Source organism: Pristiophorus japonicus, chromosome 16 (genome assembly GCF_044704955.1).
Source record: "Pristiophorus japonicus isolate sPriJap1 chromosome 16, sPriJap1.hap1, whole genome shotgun sequence".
Lineage (NCBI taxonomy): Eukaryota > Metazoa > Chordata > Chondrichthyes > Pristiophoridae > Pristiophorus > Pristiophorus japonicus.
Window position 1 is genome coordinate 135,579,234 of NC_091992.1, and position 27,293 is coordinate 135,606,526.

Sequence of the window (27,293 nt, forward strand, 5' to 3'; positions counted from 1 at the left end):
GGGTTCGGGGGGTTTATATATAGAATAACAGATACCCGGAGTGAGTTACAGGCTGGAATCTAATCGAGGGGTCCGGGGGGTTTATATATAGAATAACAGATACCCGGGAGTGAGTTACAGGCTGGGGTATAATCGAGGGGTCCGGGGGGTTTATATATAGAATAACAGATACCCGGGAGTGAGTTACAGGCTGGAATCTAATCGAGGGGTCCGGGGGGTTTATATATAGAATAACAGATACCCGGGAGTGAGTTACAGGCTGGAATCTAATCGAGGGGTCCGGGGGGTTTATATATAGAATAACAGATACCGGGGAGTGAGTTACAGGCTGGAATCTAATCGAGGGGTTCGGGGGGTTTATATATAGAATAACAGATACCTGGGAGTGAGTTACAGGCTGGAATCTAATCGAGGGGTTCGGGGGGTTTATATATAGAATAACAGATACCCGGGAGTGAGTTACAGGCTGGAATCTAATCGAGGGGTTCGGGGGGTTTATATATAGAATAACAGATACCCGGGAGTGAGTTACAGGCTGGAGTATAATCGAGGGGTTCGGGGGGTTTATATATAGAATAACAGATACCCGGGAGTGAGTTGCAGGCTGGGGTATAATCGAGGGGTTCGGGGGGTTTATATATAGAATAACAGATACCCGGGAGTGAGTTACAGGCTGGGGTATAATCGAGGGGTTCGGGGGGTTTATATATAGAATAACACATACCCGGGAGTGAGTTACAGGCTGGGGTATAATCGAGGGGTCCGGGGGGTTTATATATAGAATTACGAGGGAAATTGCCCCGCAGCAGCGGAGCGACCGCCGGTCGGAGCCCCCGACACCTTTTCCCGGTGCTCGCCGCGGCTGCTAATTCATCTTAATTGTCAGCCGATAATTGCCCTGGCGGCCCAGCGGGTGCCACTAACATGTCGCAGAGTTCGCAGCGCCCCCCCCCCGCTTTACCTGACATGCTCAGCGCGGTGCTGATGACATCGCCCGCCTTCCGCCCCGCCCCAAACACCGCCCGGACAAAATAAAAAATGTAAAGACCCGAGTTTCCTGCTAATCTTTGCCCCCCCTCCCCGCCCTGTGGATTGTGGCGGAGAATTATCATTTATTTCGGATGTTTGGGATGGGATTCAATTTCGGCCCCCGGCGTCCAATTCAAGCTCCTGCTGCCAGAATGAACCCACTGACCCCCACCCACATGACACGATCCAACTGGTTTATAAACGGTTTCATGTGTTTCGCCTCCACTGTTCTTTTCAGCTCCATTCTATTGAGTGATCACCCCTGGTTTGAATAAGAGTTTCCAGTCCTCGAGCCCCAATATTCTTTAAGCATTTGCATTTCGCTCCAGAGAAACGTACATTGTCGCCAGAATTCCAGCAGAGTGGTTGTGGTGTCATTAAAGAAATGGAGGGAGTACTGGCACCAGTGTCAGCTCGCGGGGCGGCACTTACAGCACCGTCTATTTAAAAGCAAGAGCTGCATTTATATAGCGCCTTTCACGACCGCCGAACATCTCAAAGCGCTTTCCAGTCAATGAAGTCCTTTTGGAGTGTAGTCACTGTTGTAATGTAGGAAACGCGGCAGCCAATTTGCGCACAGCAAGCTCCCACAAAGAACAGTGCAATAATGACCAGATAATCTGTTTTAGTGATGTTGATTGAGAGATAAATATTGACCAGGACACCGGGGATAACTCCCCTACCCTTCATCGAAATAGTGCCCTGGGATCTTTTGCGGCCACCCGAGAGAGCAGAAGGGGCCTCGGTTTAACGTCTCATCTGAAAAACGACACCCCCGACAGTGCGGCGCTCCCTCAGTACTGCGTTGGAGTGTCAACCTTGGTTTTTGTGCTCGGGTCTCTGGAGTGGGACTCGAAGCTTCTAACTCAGAGGCGAGGGTGCTACCCACAGTTAACGTTTTACTCAGCAAACAAACAGTGCCTCTTTAAACAGAGTCTCTATCAACCGCAGCACTCATGAACAGAACTCATGCCAAAACTACAGCAGGGGCTGAAATTGCCCCTTTCGATAAGGCCTCTTGGCCGTCTGACAGCGACGGCCACGGGTCAGTGCGCGCTGGTTGCCGAGTCTCCGTGGAGGGGCCGCCATTTTGAAAATTGCCCTTCCTCGGGTTTGGAGTGGTGCCCGGGACTACTCCGCCCATGTTCCCGCTGCGGCGTGCACGTGCCGATCCCTTACCCTTCCCAAAATTGCCCCTCAGACAATTGCCCCCTTCCCGGAATTACCCCGCTGGAGTGGCCCCACCACCGGTCGGTGCCCCCCGACAGCTTTTGCTGCCAGTACCCTCTCTGTGGCTTGGTGCCCTTAAAGGGGAGGTGGCACTGCCTGCGATGCCATGTTTTGTTTTGTCGACAACTATGGCCACAGGTTGGGCTGGGCCACCAACAAGCAACCTGGCCGCCCGTCTTGGGTAAAAAAAAATCTCTTCCACTCGCCTCTAATCCTTCCACCAAATCTACATCCTCTGGTTCATCGTCCATTCATCATCATAGGCAGTCCCTCGGAATCGAGGAAGACTTGCTTCCACTCCTGAAGTGGGTTCTTTGGTGGCTGAACAGTCCAATACGAGAGCCACAGATCCTGTCACAGGTGGGACAGATAGTCGTTGAGGGTAAGGGAGGGTGGGACTGGTTTGCAGCACACTCTTTCCGCTGCCTGCGCTTGGTTTCTGCATGCTCTCAGCTTTGAGACTCGAGGTGCTCAGCGCCCTCCCGGATGCACTTCCTCCACTTCGGGCGGTCTTTGGCCAGGGTCTCCCAGGTGACAGTGGGGATGTCGCACTTTTTCAGGGAGGCTTTGAGGGTGTCCTTGTAACGTTTCCGCTGCCCACCTTTGGCTTGTTTGCCGTGAAGGAGCTCCGCATGGAGCACTTGCTTTGGGAGTCTCGTGTCTGGCTGCGGACAATGTGGCCCTGCCCAGCGGAGCTGGTCGAGTGTGGTCAGTGCTTCAATGCTGGGGATGTTGGCCTGGTCGAGGACACTGATGTTGGTGCGTCTGTCCTCCCAGGGGATTTGTAGGATCTTGCGGAGACATCGTTGGTGATATATCTCTAGCGACTTGAGGTACCTTCTGTACATGGTCCATGCCTCTGAGCCATACAGGAGGGGGGGTATTACTACAGCCCTGTAGACCATGAGCTGGGTGGTAGATTTGTGGACCTGGTCTTCGAACACTCTTTTCCTCAGGCGACCGAAGGCTGCACTGGCGCACTGGAGGCGGTGTTGAATCTCTGCATCAATGTCTGCCCTTGTTGATAAGAGGCTTCTGAGGTATGGGAAATGGTCCATGTTGTCCAGGTCCGTGCCGTGAATCTGGATGACTGGGGGGCAGTGCTATGCGGCGAGGACAGGCTGGTGGAAGACCTTTGTTTTACAGATGTTTAGAGTAAGGCCCATGCCTCAGTAAATACGTCGACTATGTCCTTGAGTTCAGCCTCTGAATGTGCGCAGACGCAGGTGTCGTCCGCATACCGCAGTTCAACGACAGAGGTTGGGGTGATCTTGGACCTGGCCTGGAGGCGGCGCAGGTTGAACAGGTTCCCACTGGTTCTGTAGTTTAGTTCCACTCCAGCGGGGAGCTTGTTGAGTGTGAGGTGGAGCATGGCAGCGAGGAAGATTGAGAAGAGGGTTGGGGCGATGACGCAGCCCTGTTTGACCCCGGTCCGGACGTGGATTGGGTCTGTGATGGATCCGTTGGTAAGGATCACGGCCTGCATGTCGTCATGGAGCAGGCGGAGGATGTTGACGAACTTCTGGAGGCATCCAAAACGGAGGAGGACGCTCCATAGACCCTCGCGGTTGACAGTGTCAAAGGCCTTTGTAGGGTCGAAGAAGGCCATGTATAAGGGCTGGCGCTGCTCCCTGCATTTTTCCTGCAGCTGTCGCGCTGCAAAGATCATGTCCGTTGTGTCCCGTAGGGGATGAAATCCGCACTGTGACTCCGGGAGGAGCTCCTCGGCCACAGGGAGAAGACGGTTGAGGAGGATTCTAGCGATGACTTTCCCAGTGGCTGATAACAGGGAGATTCCCCTGTAGTTGCCACAGTCGGACTTGTCCCTTTTTTAAAGATGGTCACGATCACTGCATCTCAGAGATCTCCCAGCATGCTCTCCTCCCTCCAGATGAGAGAGATGAGGTCATGTATCCGTGCCAATAGTGTCTCTCCACCATACTATAACGCCTCAGCAGGGATTCCATCCGCTCCCGTAGCACCCCCTTGTGTTCTTGAGCTGGTTTATGGCTTTTCCTACCTGGTGCAACGTTGGGGTTTCACTGAGGTGGTGGCGGGTCACATGCTGCGGGATGGAGTCGAGAACACTCGAGTCAAAGGCAGAGTCTCGATTGAGGAGATAACATAAGAACATAAGAACATAAGAATTAGGAACAGGAGTAGGCCATCTAGCCCCTCGAGCCTGCTCCGCCATTCAACAAGATCATGGCTGATTTGGCCGTGGACTCAGCTCCACTTTCCCGCCCGCTCCCCGTAACCCTTAATTCCTTTATTGGTTAAAAATCTATCTATCTGTGATTTGAATACATTCAATGAGCTAGCCTCAACTGCTTCCTTGGGCAGAGAATTCCACAGATTCACAACCCTCTGGGAGAAGAAATTCCTTCTCAACTCGGTTTTAAATTGGCTCCCCGGTATTTTGAGGCTGTGCCCCCTAGTTCTAGTCTCCCCTACCAGTGGAAACAACCTCTCTGTCTCTATCGTGTCTATCCCTTTCATTATTTTAAATGTTTCTATAAGATCACCCCTCATCCTTCTGAACTCCAACGAGTAAAGACCCAGTCTATTCAATCTATCATCATAAGGTAACCCCCTCATCTCCGGAATCAGCCTAGTGAATCGTCTCTGTACCCCCTCCAAAGCTAGTATATCCTTCCTTAAGTAAGGTGACCAAAACTGCACGCAGTACTCCAGGTGCGGCCTCACCAATACCCTGTACAGTTGCAGCAGGACCTCCCTGCTTTTGTACTTCATCCCTCTCGCAATGAAGGCCAACATTCCATTTGCCTTCCTGATTACCTGCTGCACCTGCAAACTAACTTTTTGGAATTCATGCACAAGGACCCCCAGGTCCCTCTGCACCGCAGCATGTTGTAATTTCTCCCCATTCAAATAATATTCTCTTTTACTGTTTTTTTCCCCAAGGTGGATGACCTCACACTTTCCGACATTGTATTCCATCTGCCAAACCTTAGTCCATTCGCTTACCTATCTAAATCTCTGCAGCCTCTCTGTGTCCTCTACACAACCTGCTTTCCCACTAATCTTTGTGTCATCTGCAAATTTTGTTACACTACACTCTGTCCCCTCTTCCAGGTCATCTATGTATATTGTAAACAGTTGTGGTCCCAGCACCGATCCCTGTGGCACACCACTAACCACCGATTTCCATCCCAAAAAGGACCCATTTATCCCGACTCTCTGCTTTCTGTTCGCCAGCCAATTCTCTATCCATGCTAATACATTTCCTCTGACTCCGCGTATCTCTATCTTCTGCAGTAACCTTTTGTGTGGTACCTTATCGAATGCCTTTTGAAAAATCTAAATACACCACATCCATCGGTACACTTCTATCCACCATGCTCGTTATATCCTCAAAGAATTCCAGTAAATTAGTTAAACATGATTTCCCCTTCATGAATCCATGCTGCGTCTGCTTGATTGCACTATTCCTATCTAGATGTCCCGCTATTTCTTCCTTAATGATAGTTTCAAGCATTTTCCCCACTACAGATGTTAAACTAACCGGCCTATAGTTACTTGCCTTTTGTCTGCCCCCTTTTTTAAACAGAGGCGTTACATTAGCTGCTTTCCAATCCGCTGGTACCTCCCCAGAGTCCAGAGAATTTTGGTAGATTATAACGAATGCATCTGCTATAACTTCCGCCATCTCTTTTAATACCCTGGGATGCATTTCATCAGGACCAGGGGACTTGTCTACCTTGAGTCCCATTAGCCTGTCCAGCACTACCCCTCTAGTGATAGTGATTGTCTCAAGGTCCTCCCTTCCCACATTCCTGTGACCAGCAATTTTTGGCATGGTTTCTGTGTCTTCCACTGTGAAGACTGAAGCAAAATAATTGTTTAAGGTCTCAGCCATTTCCACATTTCCCATTATTAAATCCCCCTTCTCATCTTCTAAGGGACCAACATTTACTTTAGTCACTCTTTTCCATTTTGTATATCGGTAAAAGCTTTTACTATCTGTTTTTATGTTTTGCGCAAGTTTACTTTCGTAATCTATCTTTCCTTTCTTTATTGCATTCTTAGTCATTCTTTGCTGTTGTTTAAAATTTTCCCAATCTTCTAGTTTCTCACTAACCTTGGCCACCTTATACGCATTGGTCTTTGATTTGATACTCTCCTTTATTTCCTTGGTTATCCATGGCTGGTTATCCCTTCTCTTACCACCCTTCTTTTTCACTGGAATATATTTTTGTTGTGCACTATGAAAGAGCTCCTTAAAAGTCCTCCACTGTTCCTTAATTGTGCCACCGTTTAGAGTGTGTTTCCAGTCTACTTTAGCCAACTCTGCCCTCATCCCACTGTAGTCCCCTTTGTTTAAGCATAGTACGCTCGTTTCTGACACAACTTCCTCACCCTCAATCTGTATTACAAATTCAACCATACTGTGATCACTCATTCCGAGAGGATCTTTTACTAGGAGATCGTTTATTTTTCCTGTCTCATTACACAGGACCAGATCTAAGATAGCTTGCTCCCTTGTAGGTTCTGTTACATACTGTTCTAAGAAACAATCCCGTATGCATTCTATGAATTCCTCCTCCAGGCTACCCCGTGCGATTTGAGTTGACCAATCGATATGTAGATTAAAATCCCCCATGATTACTGCCATTCCTTTTTCACATGCCTCCATTATTCCCTTGATTATTGCCCGCCCCACCGTGAAGTTATTATTTCGGGGCCTATAAACTACGCCCACCAGTGACTTTTTCCCCTTACTATCTCTAATCTCCACCCACAATGATTCAACATTTTATTCATTAGAGCCAATATCGTCTCTCACAATTGCCCTGATATCATCCTTTATTAACAGAGCTACCCCACCTCCTTTCCATTCTTGTCTATCTTTCCGAATCGTCAGACACCCCTGTATGTTTAATTCCCAGTCTTGGCCACCCTGTAGCCATGTTTCTGTAATGGCCACCAAATCATACCCATTTGTAATGATTTGTGCCGTCAACTCATTTACTTTATTTTGAATGCTGCGTGTGTTTAGGTAGAGTGTTTTAATCCTAGTTGTTAAACCATGATTTTTAGTTTTGACCCCTCCTGCAGCCCCTTTATATTCAGTGGCCCTTTTTGTTTTTTGCCTTGGGTTTCTCTGCCCTCCACTTTTACTCATCTCCTTTCTGTCTTTTGCTTTTGTCTCCTTTTTATTTCCCTCTGTCTCCCTGCATTGGTTCTCATCCCCCTGCCATATTAGTTTAACTCCTCCTCAACAGCACTAGCAAACACTCCCCCAAGGACATTGGTTCCGGTCCTTCCTCGGTGCAGACCGTCCGGTTTGTACTGGTCCCACCTCCCCCAGAACCGGTTCCAATGCCCCAGGAATTTGAATCCCTCCCTGCTGCACCACTGCTCAAGCCACGTACTCATCTGCGCTATCCTGCGATTCCTACTCTGACTAGCACGTGTCACTGGTAGCAATCCCGAGATTACTACTTTTGAGGTCCTACTTTTTAATTTAGCTCCTAGCTCCTTAAATTCGTCTCGTAGGACCTCATCCCTTTTTGTACCTATGTCGTTGGTACCAATGTGCACCACGACAACTGGCTGTTCTCCCTCCCTTTTTAGAATGTCCTGCAGCCGCTCCGAGACATCCTTGACCCTTGCACCAGGGAGGCAACATACCATCCTGGAGTCCCTGTTGCGGCCGCAGAAACGCCTATCTATTCCCCTTACAGTCGAATCCCCTATCACTATCGCTCTCCCACTCTATTTCCTGCCCTCCTGTGCAGCAGAGCCAGCCACGGTGCCATGAACTTGGCTGCTGCTGCCCTCCCCTGATGAGTCATCCCCCTCAACAGTACTCAAAGCAGTGTATCTGTTTTGCAGGGGGATGACCGCAGGGGACCCCTGCACTACCTTCCTTGCACTGTTCTTCCTGCTGGTCTTCCATTCCTCAGCTGGCTGTGGACCCTTCACCTGTGGTAAGACCAGCTCACTGCACGTGCTATTCACGACATTCTCAGCATCGTGGATGCTCCAGAGTGAATCCACCCTCAGCTCCAATTCCGCAACGCGGTCTGTCAGGAGCTGGAGTCGGACACACTTCCCGCACACGTAGTCGTCAGGGACACCGGAAGTGTCCCTGAGTTCCCACAACTCAAAGTGCTCCTTCCAACAGGCCTAACAACCTTGGTGTCCTTGATGAGTGTTTCCCCATTCTTGGCCAGCAGTGGGGCGGGGTCTTGGGAGTTTGGACCATAGGTGGCCTTGACTGCGATGAAGAATCATGGCTGTCGGCCAGTTGTTGTATCTCCTGTGCTTTCTCCATCCACCACCTGTTCTTTAGGTCCCGGGTTTTTTGTTGGACCTCAGCCTTGAGCCGTCTGTAACGTTGCTTTGCTGCTCCCGAGTTGGGTTGTTACTTGAGACTCAAAAATGCTCTGCGCTTACGATCTATTAGTTCTTGGATTTCCTGATCATTCTCATCAAACCAGTCCTGGTGTTGTCTGCTGGAGTTCCGAGGGATGTTTTAAAAGTTTCTCCAGAGGTTTTTAAAAAAAAAAAAAAATTTCTCCAGGTTGTTTAAAAGTTTGCCCAAATTGTTTAAAAAGTTTCTCAAGTTGATTAAAAGTTTAAAAGTTGATTAAAAGTTGATTAAAAGTTGAAGATGTATGTCAGTAGTAGGTTACATCCCCTGGTTCATCGTAGAATGCAACACAATGCTTACACCTGTAAATTCGCAATTATTCAAGCACCTATTAAAAGCCATCGGCAGTTTTACATCACTCATAATTTTGTGATGCATTCCAAATCCTCGCTTCTGCTAACGCTGACTTGAATGTAGCTGCGTTGTGTCAGCATGTGAAATAGTGTGGTGGTTGGGCCATCCATCAGCTTGCTATAATGGAATGCCAGGGAGCCAAATTGATGTGGAACATCCTCCTCTTCCTCGCGTTTTCTCTCCAAACTTGCAACAAAAGACGAGAACAAATTTACTGGACATTTTTGATGATTTATTGTTATAAATTGTCGAAGTGATTTGGCCAGGAATGATCGGCGCATGCGATTCGACAGTGCTGGTGTTCTCATTATAGAAAGGGCATTAAAGCCACAGAGTGCGCACCATATAGCTTCACCTGGATAATACCAGGGAAGGCAAGCAGTAGTTCTGAGAATGGAGACTTGAAATATTGCGACAACTTCCAGTGGAGCAGAGAAGGCTCAGAGGAGATTTAATGGAGGTTTTTAATCGTGTGAAGGATTTCGATGCAGTGAATAGGGAATGATGCTCAGGGAATCGATGATAAGGGGCCAGCAATTTAAAATCCTCACTGAGGATGAGGAGAGAGATTAGCAAAAATGTCTTCACATGCAGGGATGTTGGAGTCACAAGGAGTGTTTGAGGAAGGGACCATGATATCTTTTATGCAAAGGTAGATAAATAATTGATGCGGAGGAAGATCGAAGGCTATGGGAGAGCGCGGGGCAGCGGGATTAGTTTGGGATAGCTCTAGGAAGAGCTGTGACAGACATGGTGGCCAAGTGGCCTCCTGTGCAGTAAACCTCTCCGGCGGAGGTGCGGCGAATGAGGATACAGGGCCCAGAAGAGCCGAGAGCCCAGGGGCAGCACGGCCAGCCCACACTGCGATACATCCACGCACTGGGTCCGTGCAGTAAAGCTGGTCTCCAGTCATCCTGGTTAACCCTTGTCACTGGATAATGGCTAGCTCTGTCGAGCTTGTGTGGTGGCTGATGTGCAACGGTCACCACACGTTAAAAAAATCCACGCACAGGCATCTTCCACCCCTTCAATTGGAGTTCAGGACTGCTTCATCGAAACATCTGTGAGCTCGTGGAAGCAAGTCATCCTTGATGAAGGGACCGCCTATGATAATGAAACCTCTCTGCTTCTTTGACATCAGCAGCATCAACGCCATGTTCCTTATGACAATGGCCTGCCGATTTCTGCTTCCTCCCTTTGCACAACTCTCTGATGGAGCAGCATGGAGAGTGTAAAGTCCTGTCCCCTCAGTACAGATTCACATGAGGCATGTAGTGAAGTCAAGGTCACTCTGGACCTGCACCTTTATTTCACAGCTCTGGAATGCTGCACTTGCCTGAGACCTGCCCTTATATACCTGTCTCTTGCAAGTGCACCCCTGGTGGTAAGGGATGCTGGTGGTTACAGGTCATATCTTATTACAGTCATGTATAGCATGTTAGGATACAGTTATATATAATAATGTAAGATCCATGACATCACCCTCCCCCAAGGTCTTATTGTCTTTATAGGTTCAGTCTCTCAGGTGGTCTACGCTCTCGCGTGGAGCGTCTGAGTTGTGATTCAGTTGTTTGCCTTGGTGTCTGTTTTTCTTTGGGTGTGGTTGCTGGTATCTCGCCTGGGCTGTCTGTTTCGATTGGTGTGATTGTTGTTGTCTTGCCTGGGCTGTCTGTTGGGATTGCCCTTTCCTCAGGTTGTTCCCTCTGTCTGTCCACCAGGTGTGGTGCGAGTTCCACATTGTAGTCTGCCTCTGGTTCCGCAGTGTTGTTGATAAATCTGCTTTTGACTTGGTCTACATGCCTCCGGCAGGTTTGGCCATTGTCCATTTGTACTACCAGTAGCCTGTTTCCTTCCTTGCCCGTTACTGTCCCTGCAAGCCATTTGGGACCCCTGCTATAGTTTAGTACAAACACTTTGTCTCCTATCTCATTCCATCTCCCCCTCGAATTTCTGTCATGGTTCTCAGTCAGCTTACGGCGCTTTGCCTCAACAATTTCATGCATGTCTGGGAGGATTAATGAGAGCCTTGTTTTTAAAGTCCTTTTCATCAACAGTTGCGCGGGGAGTTCCCAGTCAGTGAGTGCGGACGAGATCTGCATGCCAGCAGCAGTCGCGACAGGCGACCCTGCAGCGTGGGACCTTGGATTTTAAGCATGCCTTGTTTAATGATTTGCACTGCTCTCTCCGCCTGGCCGTTGGAGGCCGGCTTGAACGGTGCCGTCTTGACGTGATTTATTCCGTGGTCAATTATAAAGTCTTGGAATTCTGCGCTGGTGAAGCACGGACCATTGTCACTGACCAATATGTCAGGGATTCCATGTGTTGCAAACATGGTTGCGAGGCTCTCCACAGTGGGGGAGGTTGTGCTCGAGTTTAAAATGGTGATTCGATCCACTTTGAAAATGCACCTACAACTACGAGGAACATTTTGCCCATGAATGGGCCCGCATAGTCTACGTGCACCCGCGACCACGGTTTGGTAGGCCAGGGCCAGGGGCTCAGTGGAGCCTCCCTGGGGGCATTGGTGAGTTGGGCACAAATGGTGCACCTTCGGACGCAGAGCTCCAAGTCTACGTCAATACCAGGCCACCAGACGTGGGATCTGGCTATGGTCTTCATGAGAATGATCCCCAGGTGCTTGCGGTGGAGCATCCACGACAAATGCCTCTCTGCCTCGCAGAGGCATGACTACTCGGCTGCCCCACATCAGGCAGTCTGCTTGTAGTGATAGCTCATGCATGCGCCTGTGAAAGGGTTTTAATTCCTCGGGGCAGGCATCGCGAGCCTCTGCCCAGTCACTGCTTAGGACACATCTTTTTACTAAGGATAACGTGGGGTCGCTGGCCGTCCAGGCTCTGATTTGGCGAGCCGTCATGGGCGAACCTGTGGACTCAAAGGCATTGATTGCCATGACTATCTCACAGTCCTGTTCGTCAGACCCTTCCGTGGTCGCCAGGGGTAACCTGCTGAGCGCGTCAGCACAGTTGTCTGTGCCTGGTCTGTGCCTTATGGTACAGTCGTAGGATGCCAGCATGAATGCCCACCGTTGAATTCACGCCGGGGCGTTGCCGTTTATTGCCTTGCTCTCGGATAGGAGGGACGTGAGGGGCTTGTGGTCGGCTTCTAACGCGAACTTGGCCCCGAAAAGGTATTGGTGCATCTTTTTGACACCGTACACGCACGCGAGCGCCTCCTTCTCTACCATTCCGTACCCGCGCTCCAGCCGTGAAAGTGACCTGGAGGCATAAGCTATGGGTTGTAATTTGCCCGCACTATTGACATGTTGCAAAACGCACCCGACCCCATATGCTGACACATCGCATGTGAGAACTAGCTTTTTACCTGGGTCAAAGAAAGTCAAAACACTGTTGGAACACAGTAGGTTGCATGCCTTATTGAAGGCGCGTTCCTGGGCATCCACAGGGGAAGTCGGTTCACTGTCCCTTTGTGTGTGACAGAGAGCATGGCGCTGCCGAGGACTGGTACGATTTCTTTGGTATAGGTCCTCAGTGTGCTGTCGACCCTTGTGAGTTTTGGTCTGTCTCTTTTATGCGGCCACAGTTGTTCAAATTGTTGAGCGCCCATGAGAGATTGACTCGCTCCCGTATCCAGCTCCATGTTGACAGATATCCTGTTGAGTAGGACCCTCATCATTATAGGAGGCGTCCTGTTGTAGGAGCAGTGACCATTGATCGTGTTGACCCATTGTACACCGGTGTCCCGGGTATTGTCCCCACCATCTTCTGGTCCGCTTTCCGACCCATCCGATTCGTATACCAGCCAAACTGCCGTTTTTTTGCACATGCAGGCCAAAGCCCTATATATTCACAATTTCTGCAAACAGCCTGCTGAAATCGACATCCCCTTGCCGAGTGCCCACCCCCACACCTCCAGCACAGACCTGCTCCATTGTTCAAAGAGTTTCCAAAGAATGAGCTGCGTCTGGCTGATCTCTCTTGAGCTTCTCTCAGTTTGTAGTTGATTGCTCACATTGTGGGTTGATGAGGTGTGAACGGCCATTCCTGTGGCTCATGATGGCTTCTGCCTGCTGTCGAGAGCCTGTTCTCCCGGTTTTGTCTGTGTGTGGGGGGTAGCAGCTTGTTTAGTGCTGTGAACTTCTTGTTCCAATATTTCGTTAGTTGTCGTACCTGCATTGTAAATCAACCTCGTTTCTTCTTCCCCTACCAAGAATGTCTGTGCAACCAGTGCTGCTGCCTCTAAGGTCAGGTTCTTGGTCTCTCTGAGCTTTCGGAATATGCCTGCGTGGCCTATTCCTTCAATGAAAAAGCCTCTCAGCATTTCTCTCCTCAGTTCATCGGAGAACTCACATAAAGTAGCCAACCTCCAAAGTTCTGCCACGAAGTCGGGTATGCTCTGGCCCACACAGCGTCTGTAGTTGTAGAACCTGTGTCTGGCCATGTGTAGGCTGCTCACTGGCTTCAGGTGGTCTCTTACCAGTGTGCTCAATTCTTCAAACGACTTGCTTGCTGGTTTCTCGGGTGCCAACAGATCCTTCATTAAAGCGTATGTTTTCGAGCCACAGCTGGTCAAGAGATGGGCTCTTCTCTTGTCTGCCTTATCGTCGCCTAACCAGTCTTTGGTTACAAAGCTTTGCTGGAGCCTTTCTATAAAGTCCTCCCAATTGTCTCCCGCATTGTACTTTTCATCTGATCCGTTGTTCGCCATTCTGTGGATTCTGTAATCCCGTAACCCGTCGCCACTGTAAAGTCCTGTCCCCTCAGTACAGATTTACACGAGGCATGCAGTGAAGTCAAGGTCACTCTGGACCTGCACCTTTATTTCACAGCTCTGGAATGCTGCACTTGCCTGAGACCTGACCTTATATACCTGTCTCTTGCAAGTGCACCCCTGGTGGTAAGGTATGCTGGTGGTTACAGGTCATATCTTATTACAGTCATGTATAGCATGTTAGGATACAGTTATACATAATAATGTAAGATACATGACAGAGAGGAAAGTGCTTTTCTTGTTTGGAAATAGGTGCTGCAAATCACAGCTGCCGGTGTTCCCCTTGTTTTTAGGTAGGTAAGTACCCTCAGCTAGTTTTGTGAAAGGAATGCATCTGGTTGTAAAAGTCGCTCTAACCTTTCCCCCCTCCCCCGTCGCATAATCAGAATTAAAACCGATTTCTACAGCATTGCAAAATATTGTTTCTTGTCATTCGTGTTAAGCTTGCAATGCGAGTCTCAGCACTGTATTTTGCCTTTCTCAGAATCTCATGGTCATGTTACAGCCTTATCAATTATAAAGCACTCCAACACAGCTTCTGTTTGATGTGTAGCCCATGCGTGACTTGTCACTTGTGAGTTATGAGATTCTGATCGCTCCTTTTTTTAAAAAAAAAGAAGAAAATAAGCTGAGTGTTGCCTACCTTGTTGCTTATGCTTTGTGAATCAGAACTAGTGCTCAACTTAGTCCACAGACAGCGAGATTTGATGGGCAGTTGTTTGAAATGTTAAGAAATAATCTTCAGGAATCCGTGACTGAACGGATTCCTTTTGATTCGATGTTTTGTGTACATTTTCTTTGCTGTGGTTTCACGCTGCCTGACTCAGGTATAAATCATTGCTCCAGCACCAATCAGACTGATGTTGTGAGTACACATCTTATTGTAAGTACTGTATGGCATTCTAAATAGCCGATTCTTGTCTGTACCGTGATGATTTATAATGTGTTTATGTGCTGCCCCTCCAGCTCTCTGAATTGAGAGCTCTGGTTGTAAGTATTATGAATGATGAAATCATAAATCTAAGACTTTCTTTTTCATCTATGGCCGATCATGTATAAGATTATCCATTTTCAAACCCTGTTGGATTTTTTTTAACCTTCCAGCTTCTGCTCTAATGGGTCTTTCAAGGCTGACTGTAGTTGCAGAGATTTATAAAATTGATTAGTGCACAAATTAAATTCCTTCAAAAAAAGGAGCAACATGCTCTTCACCAAAAAGGTCTTCAATCCTCGCAGTCACTGCCATGCTTCACGCGTGATTAAAATTGATGAGGATGCAGTCAGGTACATGTCGTGTTGTTCCCCATAACGCAGCCCGCGGATGGATTCTGAATGCTGCTTTCAGCAGTTTGCCTGCCGGTGGGATCACTCCCTGTGCGTGGTGCGTAGTTACTGAGGTTTCATTCCAAGTGGCAGCTTTGCGATAGATTAAGGCTTTCAATTTAATAGCACGGTGAGCGACAGCAGAGGAATCCGCCCATTCAGCCCATCGAGGTCACCCCATTGCCCAGTGCTCACTTCGAGCTCGCTCGTCTCCTGCTGTCTGGATATCAGTCCTGGACTCTGTCAGAATTGGGGATTCGCCCATTGCTTTTTGCATTCCACATCCACTGAAGGCTGGTTCATTCTGGTGGTCTTTTCCCCTTTTCCCTCAAGGTTGCCGTCTGGAAAGCTGAACACTGTGGGTTCACGAGATCGGCACTGACCCCCTCTCCCCCCCCCCCGCCACCGCCCCCCCTCTCTCCCCCCCCCGCCACCGCCCCCCTCGCCCCCCCCCCGCCACCACCCCCCCTCTCCCCCCCCCCCCGCCACCGCCCCCCCTCTCCCCCCCCCCGCCACCGCCCCCCCTCTCCCCCCCCCCGCCACCACCCCCCCTCTCCCCCCCCCGCCACCACCCCCCCTCTCCCCCCCCCCGCCACCGCCCCCCCTCTCCCCCCTCTCCCCCCGCCACCACCCCCCTCTCCCCCCCCCCGCCACCACCCCCCCTCTTCCCCCCCGCCACCGCCCCCCCTCTCCCCCCCGCCACCACCCCCCCTCTCCCCCCCCCGCCACCACCCCCCCTCTCCCCCCCCGCCACCACCCCCCCTCTCCCCCCCCCGCCACCGCCCCCCCTCTCCCCCCCCGCCACCACCCCCCCTCTCCCCCCCCGCCACCACCCCCCCTCTCCCCCCCCCGCCACCACCCCCCCTCTCCCCCCCCGCCACCACCCCCCCTCTCCCCCCCCGCCACCACCCCCCCTCTCCCCCCCCCGCCACCGCCCCCCCTCTCCCCCCCCCGCCACCACCCCCCCTCTCTCCCCCCCCCCGCCACCACCCCCCCTCTCCCCCCCCCGCCACCACCCCCCCTCTCCCCCCCCCGCCACCGCCCCCCCTCTCCCCCCCACCGCCCCCCCTCTCCCCCCCCACCACCGCCCCCCCTCTCCCCCCCCCCCGCCACCACCCCCCCTCTCCCCCCCCCCGCCACCACCCCCCCTCTCCCACCCCCCCGCCACCGCCCCCCCTCTCCCCCCCCCCGCCACCGCCCCCCCTCTCCCCCCCCCCGCCACCACCCCCCCTCTCCCCCCCCCGCCACCACCCCCCCTCTCCCCCCCCGCCACCACCCCCCCTCTCCCCCCCCCGCCACCACCCCCCCTCTCCCCCCCCCGCCACCACCCCCCCTCTCCCCCCCCGCCACCACCCCCCCTCTCCCCCACCCCCGCCACCGCCCCCCCCCCCCGCCACCGCCCCCCCTCGCCCCGCCCTTCGCAGCTTGTGGGTTTTTTCACCTAGCCCATATGAAAAAATCAAAGAGCAAGTTATTATTTAAATGGAGAAAGATTGCAAAGTGCCGCAGTACAGCGGGACCCGGGGGTCCTGGTGCATGAAACACAAAAGGTTAGTATGCAGGTACAGCAAGTGATCAGGAAGGCCAATGGAATGTTGGCCTTTATCGCAAAGAGGATGGAGTATAAAAGCAGGGAAGTCTTTCTACAGTTATACAGGGTATTGGTGAGGTCACACCTGGAGTACTGCGTGCAGTTTTGGTTTCCATATTTAAGGAAGGATATACTTGCTTTGGAGGCAGTTCAGAGAAAGTTCTCTCGGTTGATTCCGGGGATGAGGGGGTTGATTTATGAGGAAAGGTTGAGTAGGTTGGGCCTCTACTCATTGGAATTCAGAAGAATGAAAGGCGATCTTATCGAAACGTATAAGATTATGAGGGGGCTTGACAAGGGGGATGCAGAGAGGATGTTTCCACTGATGGGGGAGACTAGAACTAGAGGGCATGGTCTTAGAATAAGGAGCCGCCCATTTAAAACTGAGATGAGGAGGAATTTCTTCTCTCAGAGGGTTGTAAATCTGTGGAATTCGCTGCCTCAGAGAGCTGTGGAGGCTGGGACATTGAATAAATTAAGACAGAGATAGACAGTTTCTTAAACGATAAGGGAGAAAGGGGTTATGGGGAGCAAGCAGGGAAGTGGAGCTGTCCGAGTCCATGATTGGACCAGCCATGATCTTATTAAATGGTGGAACAGGCTCGAGGGGCCGTATGACCTACTCCTGCTCCTATTTCTTATGTTCTTATGAAGCTCCTTGAAGGAATTATACTTTCAGATTGCTTCTACTGTGGAAGGATATATATCCAGAAAGAAATGGTTATCCTTACGGAAATGATGGAAAATGGTTGTATGTTATTTAGAAGGTTAATTAGATAGTTGATTCGGGGTCAAATAACAGCTTCAACAGGGAGCTGCATAAATATCTATTGAGAAGGGGGGGTTCAGGTTTTGTAATGTTATTAACAACACTGCTTTCCATCATGTCATGTATGTGACCTTCATGCAACTGTAACCTTACTGTAACAACACTGTACACTGTATTCACCTAAGAAATGCACACTTTGACCACAGGGGGTGAACTTGTGGGAGACACTCCTCACCTGGTCATCCAGATGTATAAAGAGAGGTCCCACGCAGGGTCATCACTTCTTGGTCCTGTGAATAAAGGTTAGGTCACAGAGTGACCTTGTCTGCAGAATGTGCCTCGTGTGAATTTATAGTAGTGTGTAAGGACACAACATTTGGCAACGAGAAACGGGAATCAACAACTCACGAGGATGGCCACCGGGAGCACAGAGGAACGGTACTGTGTCGGTGAGGACTGGGACGATTTCGTTGAGAGGCTCCAGCAGAGCTTTGTCACAAAGGACTGGCTGGGAGAGGCAGCGGCTGACAAGCGGAGGGCGCATCTACTGACCAGCTGTGGACCTAAGACGTACGCGCTGATGAAAGATCTGCTCGCACCCGAGAAGCCGGCGGACAAGACCTTTGAGGAGCTCAGCAAACTGATCGATGAGCACCTCAAACTGGTGAGCAGTATACACATGGCCCAACACCGATTCTATACACACCCACGTCAGGAAGGGCAGAGCATACCGGACTTCGTTGCAGACCTTCAGCGCTTGGCCAGCCTCTGTAAGTTCACAGACGCCTGCAGGGGGGAGATGTCACGGGATTTCTTTATTGAGGACATTGGTCATGCCGGGATTTTCAGAAAGCTAATTGAGACCAAGGACTTGACCTTGGAAGCGGCGGCATTGATGGTTCAAACCTTCATGGCGGGGGAGGAGGAAAACAAAATAATATACGCACGCAACTCTGCTCCCAACGTGGCAATGGAGCAGGGAGTTAACATTGTAAACGCGACTCAGAACCCCGCAGGCAGGCAAGGGCAATTCGACACCACCCAGGCAGCAACAGACTCTAGAGTGGGTCCTCAACAGAGACAATGACAGGTTGAACGGACAATTACACCATCACAAGGGACAATACGTCTCGGGATGGGGCCATTGACACCCACTAACAGAGTGCTCAGGAGTAATCAAAGAGACAATCAGAGAGGAATACCTGGTAAAAGCTCTTTTGTTCACAACAATCTCAGCTTATGCTGGAGGTGCGGGGGCAGACATGCTGCAACAACCTGTCGGTTTCAACAATTTATCTGTAGAAATTGTAACTTCAGTGGACATTTAGCCAGAATGTGCAGGAAGCCCGCAGCAAGGCTAATTTATGAGGCAGGTGAACCACAAGAGGGGTCTGCAAGGCAGGGCGATGCTTGGAACACAGCAATAGACGTTGAAGTTCAGCAGGTTCATGTGGCAAACATCCACAGCTCATATACCAAAACTCCACCTATGATGATGAAAGTCCTATTAAATGGCATCCCGGTATGCATGGAGCTGGACACCGGGACTAGCCAGTCACTTATGTGTGTCCAACAATTCGAGAAACTATGGCCTCTCAGAGCTAGCAGACCCAAATTAGAACGCATTGACATGCAATTGCGGACGTACACCAAAGAGATCATCCCAGTGCTAGGCATTGCAATGTTGGTGGTCACACATAATGGATCAGGGAACCGGCTGCCACTCTGAATTGTCCCGGGAAATGGTCCCGCGCTTTTGGGGAGGAGCTGGCTAGCCGAGATGAACTGGAAATGGGAGGATGTGCACGCCATTTCATCTGTGGAGCGAAGTTCATGCTCACAGGTCCTACAGAAATTTCAACCTGGTGTCGGGACTTTCAAAGGTACCAAAGTAGTGATACGCATCACCCCGGACGCCGGACCAGTGCACCACAAAGCCAGAGCTGTGCCGTATGTGATGCGGGAGAAAATTGAGAGTGAGTTGGACAGGTTGCTAAGAGAGGGCATAATTTCGCCCATTGAATTCAGCGACTGGGCAAGCCCCATCGTCCCTGTCCTAAAAACAGATGGCTCAGTCTGGATCTGTGGCGACTACAAGGCCACTATCAACCAAATGTCACTACAAGACCAATACCCGCTTCCGAGAGCAGAGGATCTTTTTGGCATGCTGGCAGGCGGCAAGCTGTTCACCAAGTTGGACCTCACCTCGGCCTACATGACCCAAGAACTGGCCGAAGAATCCAAACTACTGATGACCATCACCACGCACAAGGGGCTGTTTGTCTACAACAGGTGTCCGTTTGGTATTCGTTCAGCAGCCGGTATCTTTCAAAGGAACATGGAAAGCCTGCTCAAATCCATCCCTGGAACAATCGTATTTCAGGACGACATCCTTATCACGGGTTGAGACACCGTGGAACACCTCTACAACCTGGAGGAGGTGCTACGCCAACTGGACCGGGTAGGCCTGCGACTAAAGAAGGTCGAATTTTTGGGCAGGAGGGTTGCCGCAGACGGGATCCGGCCTACCGAATCCAAAACGGAGGCGATTCGTTGTGCACCCAGGCCCAGCAACACATCGGAGTTGCGTTCATTTCTGGGACTCTTGAACTATTTCAGGAACTTTCTGCCGAACTTAAGCACATTGTTGGAGCCGCTACACGTGCTCCTGCGTAAGGGTTGCAATTGGTTTTGGGGGGACTGTCAGGAACGGGCGTTCAATCAGGCGCGGAACCTGCTTTGTTCTAATAAGCTGTTGACCCTGTACAACCCCTGTAAGAAATTGGTTTTGACATGCAATGCATCATCCTATGGGGTTGGGTGCGTGTTGCAGCAGAGTAATGATGAGGGCCAACTCCAACCTGTGGCTTATGCCTCCAGGTCGCTCTCTCAAGCAGAAAGGGGATATGGGATGGTTGAAAAGGAAGCACTTGCATGTGTCTACGGGGTGAAAAAGATGCACCAGTATCTTTTTGGCAGAAGGTTCGAGTTAGAAACGGACCACAAGCCGTTAACATCCCTGTTGTCAGACAGCAAAGCTCTCAATGCCAATGCGTCAGCTCGCATACAGCGATGGGCTCTCACGCTGGCTGCGTATGAGTACACCATACGGCTCCGGCCAGGCACCGAAAATTGCACTGACGCGCTCAGCAGGCTCCCACTGGCCACCACTGAGGGGGCAGCGGAGCAAAGCGCTGAGATGATCATGGCAGTCGATGCCTTTGACAGCGCAGGCTCCCCCATCACAGCCCGCCAGATCAAAATCTGGACCAACAGGGATCCCCTCCTATCCCTGATTAAGAAATGTGTCCTGACTGGGGATTGGGCGCCCGCACGCGGAGCATGCCCCGAGGAGGTCAGACCGTTTCACAGATGGCTGGATGAGCTCTCCATCCAAGCCGACTGCCTACTATGGGGCAGCCGGCTAGTCATGCCCCAGTAGGGAAGGGAAGCATTCATCAGGGAACTCCACAGCGAGCACCCAGGCATCGTGCTGATGAAGGCCATTGCCTGGTCACACGTTTGGTGGCCGGGAATTGATGCAGACCTGGAACACTGTGTTCGCAGGTGCACGACGTGTGCCCAGCTGGGCAATGCCCCCAGGAAGGCCCCACTCAGCCCGTGGCCCTGGCTCACCAGGTCATGGTCACGTATTCACGTAGACTACGCGGGCCTGTTCATGGGAAAAGTGTTCCTCATTGTTGTTGATGCGTACTCGAAATGGATCGAGTGCATATTGAATTCGTGCACGACATCCACAACTGTGGAGAGTCTGCGTGCGGTCTTTGCGACCCACGGCTTGCCGGACATCCTGGTTAGCGACAACGCCCCGTGTTTCACTAGCTATGAATTCCGGGAGTTCATATCGGGTAATGGCATCAAACATGTCAGGACAGCGCCGTTCAAGCCGGCTTCCAACGGCCAGGCGGAACGTGCGGTCCAAATCATAAAACAAGGCATGCTCTGGATTCAAGGGCCCTCCCTTCAATACCGTCTATCGCTCCTCCTGCTGGCCTACAGGTCCCGACCGCACTCGCTCACGGGAGTCCCGCCCGTGGAACTACTCATGAAACGTACACTTAAAACTCGGCTGTCCCTCATTCATCCTGTCCTGTCAGACATTGTTGAGGGCAAGCGCCAGTCCCAAATCAAGTGCCATGCCCGTAACTCAAAGGGGCGATGTATAGAAATCGATGACCCTGTATTTGTTCTTAATCACGCTGTGGGGCCCAAGTGGCTTGAGGGTACTGTAATTGGCAAAGAGGGGAATAGGGTCATAGTGGTCAGACTTAACAATGGACAGATATGCCGCAAGCATCTGGACCAAGTAAAAAAAAAGGTTCAGCATGGACACTGAGGAACCTGAGGAAGATCATGAGATGCTGCCCACACCACCGCCAGTGAACGAGCAACAAGAACATTCAGCAGCATGCACAGTCCCTGCGGCCAGCCCGGACAGGCCGGAATCACCACAGGTGACAGAGACACATGCCAAGGCTCAACAACCAGAGCCCCAACTGCAGCGCTCCACGAGAGAGCGTTGACCGCTTGAAAGACTCAATCTTTGACCCCATAAGACGTTGGGGGGGGGGGAGGTGATGTCATGTATGTAACCTTCATGTAACTGTAACCTTTATGTAATGCACATCTTGACCACAGGGGGTGAACTTGTGGGAGACACTCCTCACCTGGTCATCCAGGTATATAAAGGGAGGTCCCACGTAGGGTCATCACTTCTTGGTCCTGTCAATAAAGGTTTGGGTCACAGAGTGACCTTGTCTGCAGAATGTGCCTCGTGTGAATTTATAGTGGTGTGTAAGGACACTACACATCACACAGAATGTACGGCACAGAAACAGGCCATTGGGCCCACCGCTCCGTGCCGGGGTTTCTGCTGCACACCAGGCCCCTCCCACCCCTCTCCATCTCACCCCATCAGCATAGTGGCTGCAGTAGCATAGTGGTTATGTTACTGGCCTTGTAATCCAGAGGCCTGGATGTATGATCCCACCACGGCAGCTGGGGAATTTAAATTCAGTTACTTAATGAATATGACATTTTTTAAAAAGCTAGCGTTAGTTATGGTGACCATGGAACTTGTTGTAAAAACCCATCTGGTTCACTGATGTCCTTTAGGGAAGGCAATCTGCCGCCCTTACCCAGGGGTCTGGGCATATGTGACTCCAGACCCACAGCAATGTGCTTCACTCTTAATTGCCCCTCTGAAATGGGCCCCCTCAGCTGTAACAAACCGCTATGAACGCTTCGCTTCTCGGCCTTTTGGCTGAGATCATGCGTAACTGACCTGACAGGGGAGTAACCACCATGACCCCGGGGTGGTTCTCCCTGGATCAGGAAGGTATATGCTTGCTTTTTGGAAATAGGAGGTGGGTGGGGTGGCTTGACCCATCCACCTCCATGGCACGAACCTGGTATTGCAGTACTTCCAGGAACGGTGCAGTGGCTCTAGGCCTTTTGGCTAAGAGCATTGGCGCAGAGTGATCCTTGATGTGTGCAAGGTGACCTCTGGCGTTTGTGATTTGACAAAGAATTGGAACGATTGGCTACGAATTTAAAAAAAACCCGCTACGAAAAAGACCTTCACCACACGGACTGCACCGGTTCAAGGGGGCGGCTCCTTCTCGAGGGCAATTGGGGATGGGCAATAAATGCCGGCCTTTGTCAACGACTCCCACGCCCCGTGAATTAATAATAAAAAATATCCTTCCAGGGCTTGTCTGACCTATTTTTTTCTGTGGCGGAATGGAAGGGATTTTGTGTGCCTTAAAGTAAGGATTAAGAGATGGGGGGGCCGTGGGGTGGGGGTGGGGTGGAGGGAGTGATGGGCAGAGAAGAGTCTATGATAAAATAATTATTCATTGGATCTGAACTTTCTTTCAAACACATGATTTTTGAATGATCGGTGGATACCACTCCAAAAACCAAGTGTCAGATACTTGCCCCATCACAAGTCGTGTTGCACTTACCCCTAATTGGCACAAATTTTCATGTCAATAAAGGACATCTGAACAGGCAGGGAATGTCTGCAGCAAGTGCAAATGAATGCTGTCAATTGAACGTCGTCAGTCAACAAGCAACTAATGATTTAAAAAAGAAGGGTGTAATGTATTTGCTGCATGGGTTCTTTGCTTAAGAATTCAGAGCAACACATTGCTATTAAGAACTAGTTGGTTTATTAGCAAATGTTTAACAGTCACACGACACATTATCGGTTCATCCACCAGGCTCACAACCACCTGCCTCATCGTGGATCCCCCGAAACCAACTGGCCGGGGTTTTATTGAGTCTTGTGAACATCATGTGACTGGCTAAGCCACTCACAACTCAACAGCTCCACAAACCTGTCAGCACATTCACCGGGGGAATCCCTCACGGGGGAATCCAGAAACTGCTCCAAACATTTTTTGAAAGTTGTTCAGATTGCCATCTTGTTGTATTGCTCAACGGAAGACCTAGCGGTGGCAATAAGATTTTGAACAGAGCTATGCAATTCACAAGAAAACGAAGCTAAGCTACGGAAAGCCTGTGGCCTATCTCAAGCCGTGGGCTTTGCTGCTTCCTTCAGCTGGACTACAGGAGGCCGATCTTCCCTCAGATCCGGCCCCAGTTCCACTTCTCTCGGCTGTCCTTGAGTCAAAACGCAGAGCGCCACTTGTTCTTGCGAGGGTAGCCTCACACAGAGTCTGAAGGAAGTGACAAAGCTCAGGCAGGTAAACATGAGGTATTTTGAGTTGCTGCCAATTTAGGATAGATAGAAAGAAATAACTTGCATTTATAGTGATTGTATTTGAAAGTGAATGATTCTGATAGTCGGGGGTCACCACCTCTGGTTGGACGTAATCCTGGAGGTTTCATCACATGACCATCCACCCCGCCCAGTAAAATAGACTTTTCTCCCCAATAGTCTTATAACCAATAAACAAAAATGTTCAAAAGATTTTTTTTTTAAACACAATCACACCGCAATACTCCTGTGGTATTTCTCAAGTGGCTCACAGTTGTATCCAGGAGACTAATCTTTGATAGCAGGAGACTCCAGGGCCATGCGGGAGGCGTGGTGACCCCACATGGAGTTGAGCTGGTCTGATGAATACAAATACATTTCCAGGTTTTCACGCGTTTGGCCAAAAGTATCTCCTCATGAAGTATACACAATAGGAAAGATATTGAGGCTCCAGAGAGGACGCAGTGCAGATTCACTGGGAAGCTGCAAATACTAATAATAACTTGTATTTATATCGCGCCTTTAATGTAGTAACACGTGCCAAGGTGCTTCACATCAGGGTTACAAGACAAACAGATACATTTGACACTGAGCCACAGAAGAAGAAATTAAGGCAGATTATGGTCATAGAGGTAGGTTTTAACGAGTGTCTTAAAGGTTTTAAGGAGGATGAAAGAGAGGCGGAGAGGTTTAGGGAGGGAGTTCCAGAGCTTGGGGCCCAGACAGCTGAAGGCACGGCCGCCGATGGTTGAATAGTTAGAATGAGGGATGTTCAAGAGGGCAGAATTTGAGGAGCGCAGACATCTTGTGGGGTTGTGAGGCTGAAAGAGATTAGAGATAGGGAGGGGCGAGGGCCATGGAGTGATTTGTAAACAAGGATGAGAATTTTGAAATCAGGGTGTTGTTTAACTGGGAGCCAATGTAGGTCAGCGGGCACAGGGGGTGATGGGTGAGCAGGACTTGGTGCGGAGAAAGACTTAAAATGAACACCAGAACATAGGAATTCGGAGCAGGAATCGGCCATTCGGCCCCTCGAGCCTGCTTCACCATTCAATAAGATTATGGCCTGACTTTTACTTCAACTCCACCTTCCCGCACTATCCCCATATCCCTTGATTCCACTCGAGTCCAAGAATCTATCAATCACAGCCTGGCATATACTCAACGATTCAGCATCCACAGCCCTCTGGGGCAGAGAATTCCAAAGATTCACGAAAATGTGGATCTTTTTTCAGAGAAGTGTTTAAAATGATGAAAGGTTGGGACAGGGTAGCCAGAAGCAGACTGGTTTCAATAGTTGTGGGGTGAAGATCAAAGGGCCATGTTGTGGGGTGAAGATCAAAGGGCCATCAATACAATATTAAATGTAAGCGATTTGGGACCGAGGGCAGGAGAAACCTGTTCACACAGAGAGTCGTGAGGATGTGGGAGTCACTGCCAGGGTTAGAGGTTGAGGCAAAAATGGTCAACATTCCGGATTAGGTTGGAGAGGGGGACATTCCGGATTAGGTTGGAGAGGGGGACATTCCCGATTAGATTGGAGAGGGGGACATTCCCGATTAGGTTGGAGAGGGGGACATTCCCGATTAGGTTGGAGAGGGGGACATTCCCGATTAGGTTGGAGAGGGAGACATTCCGGATTAGATTGGAGAGGGGGACATTCCGGATTAGGTTGGAGAGGGGGACATTCCGGATTAGGTTGGAGAGGGGGAAATTCCGGATTAGGTTGGAGAGGGGGACATTCCGGATTGGATTGGAGAGGGGGACATTCCGGATTAGGTTGGAGAGGGGGACATTCTGGATTAGGTTGGAGAGGGGGACATTCCGGATTAGATTGGAGAGGGAGACATTCCGGATTAGATTGGAGAGGGGGACATTCCCGATTAGGTTGGAGAGGGGGACATTCCGGATTAGGTTGGAGAGGGAGACATTCCGGATTAGATTGGAGAGGGGGACATTCCCGATTAGGTTGGAGAGGGAGACATTCCGGATTAGGTTGGAGAGGGGGACATTCTGGATTAGGTTGGAGAGGGAGACATTCCGGATTAGATTGGAGAGGGAGACATTCTGGATTAGGTTGGAGAGGGGGACATTCCCGATTAGATTGGAGAGGGAGACATTCCGGATTAGGTTGGAGAGGGGGACATTCCGGATTAGGTTGGAGAGGGGGAAATTCCGGATTAGGTTGGAGAGGGGGACATTCCGGATTGGATTGGAGAGGGGGACATTCCGGATTAGGTTGGAGAGGGGGACATTCTGGATTAGGTTGGAGAGGGGGACATTCCGGATTAGATTGGAGAGGGAGACATTCCGGATTAGATTGGAGAGGGGGACATTCCCGATTAGGTTGGAGAGGGGGACATTCCGGATTAGGTTGGAGAGGGAGACATTCCGGATTAGATTGGAGAGGGAGACATTCCGGATTAGATTGGAGAGGGGGACATTCCCGATTAGGTTGGAGAGGGAGACATTCCGGATTAGGTTGGAGAGGGGGACATTCTGGATTAGGTTGGAGAGGGAGACATTCCGGATTAGATTGGAGAGGGAGACATTCCGGATTAGATTGGAGAGGGGGACATTCTGGATTAGGTTGGAGAGGGGGACATTCCCGATTAGGTTGGAGAGGGAGACATTCCGGATTAGATTGGAGAGGGGGACATTCCGGATTAGGTTGGAGAGGGGGACATTCCCGATTAGGTTGGAGAGGGGGACATTCCCGATTAGGTTGGAGAGGGAGACATTCCGGATTAGATTGGAGAGGGGGACATTCCGGATTAGGTTGGAGAGGGGGACATTCCGGATTAGGTTGGAGAGGGGGACATTCCCGATTAGGTTGGAGAGGGGGACATTCCCGATTAGGTTGGAGAGGGAGACATTCCGGATTAGATTGGAGAGGGGGACATTCCGGATTAGGTTGGAGAGGGGGACATTCCCGATTAGGTTGGAGAGGGAGACATTCCGGATTAGATTGGAGAGGGGGACATTCCGGATTAGGTTGGTGAGCGGGATGCAGGGATTTGGGAAGAGGGCGGGTAAACGTGATGAGGACGATCTGCTCACGGGGAGAGCACACACCACACGGACTGGATGGGCCGAATGGTTA

The 27,293-nt window shown here is 50.7% G+C and overlaps 1 pseudogene; it reads left to right on the forward strand.

Annotated features, from left to right (window-relative positions):
- Window positions 1–22,709: 22,709 nt before the first annotated feature.
- On the forward strand, window positions 22,710–22,911 carry LOC139227250 (U2 spliceosomal RNA; annotated as a pseudogene).
- Window positions 22,912–27,293: the final 4,382 nt, after the last annotated feature.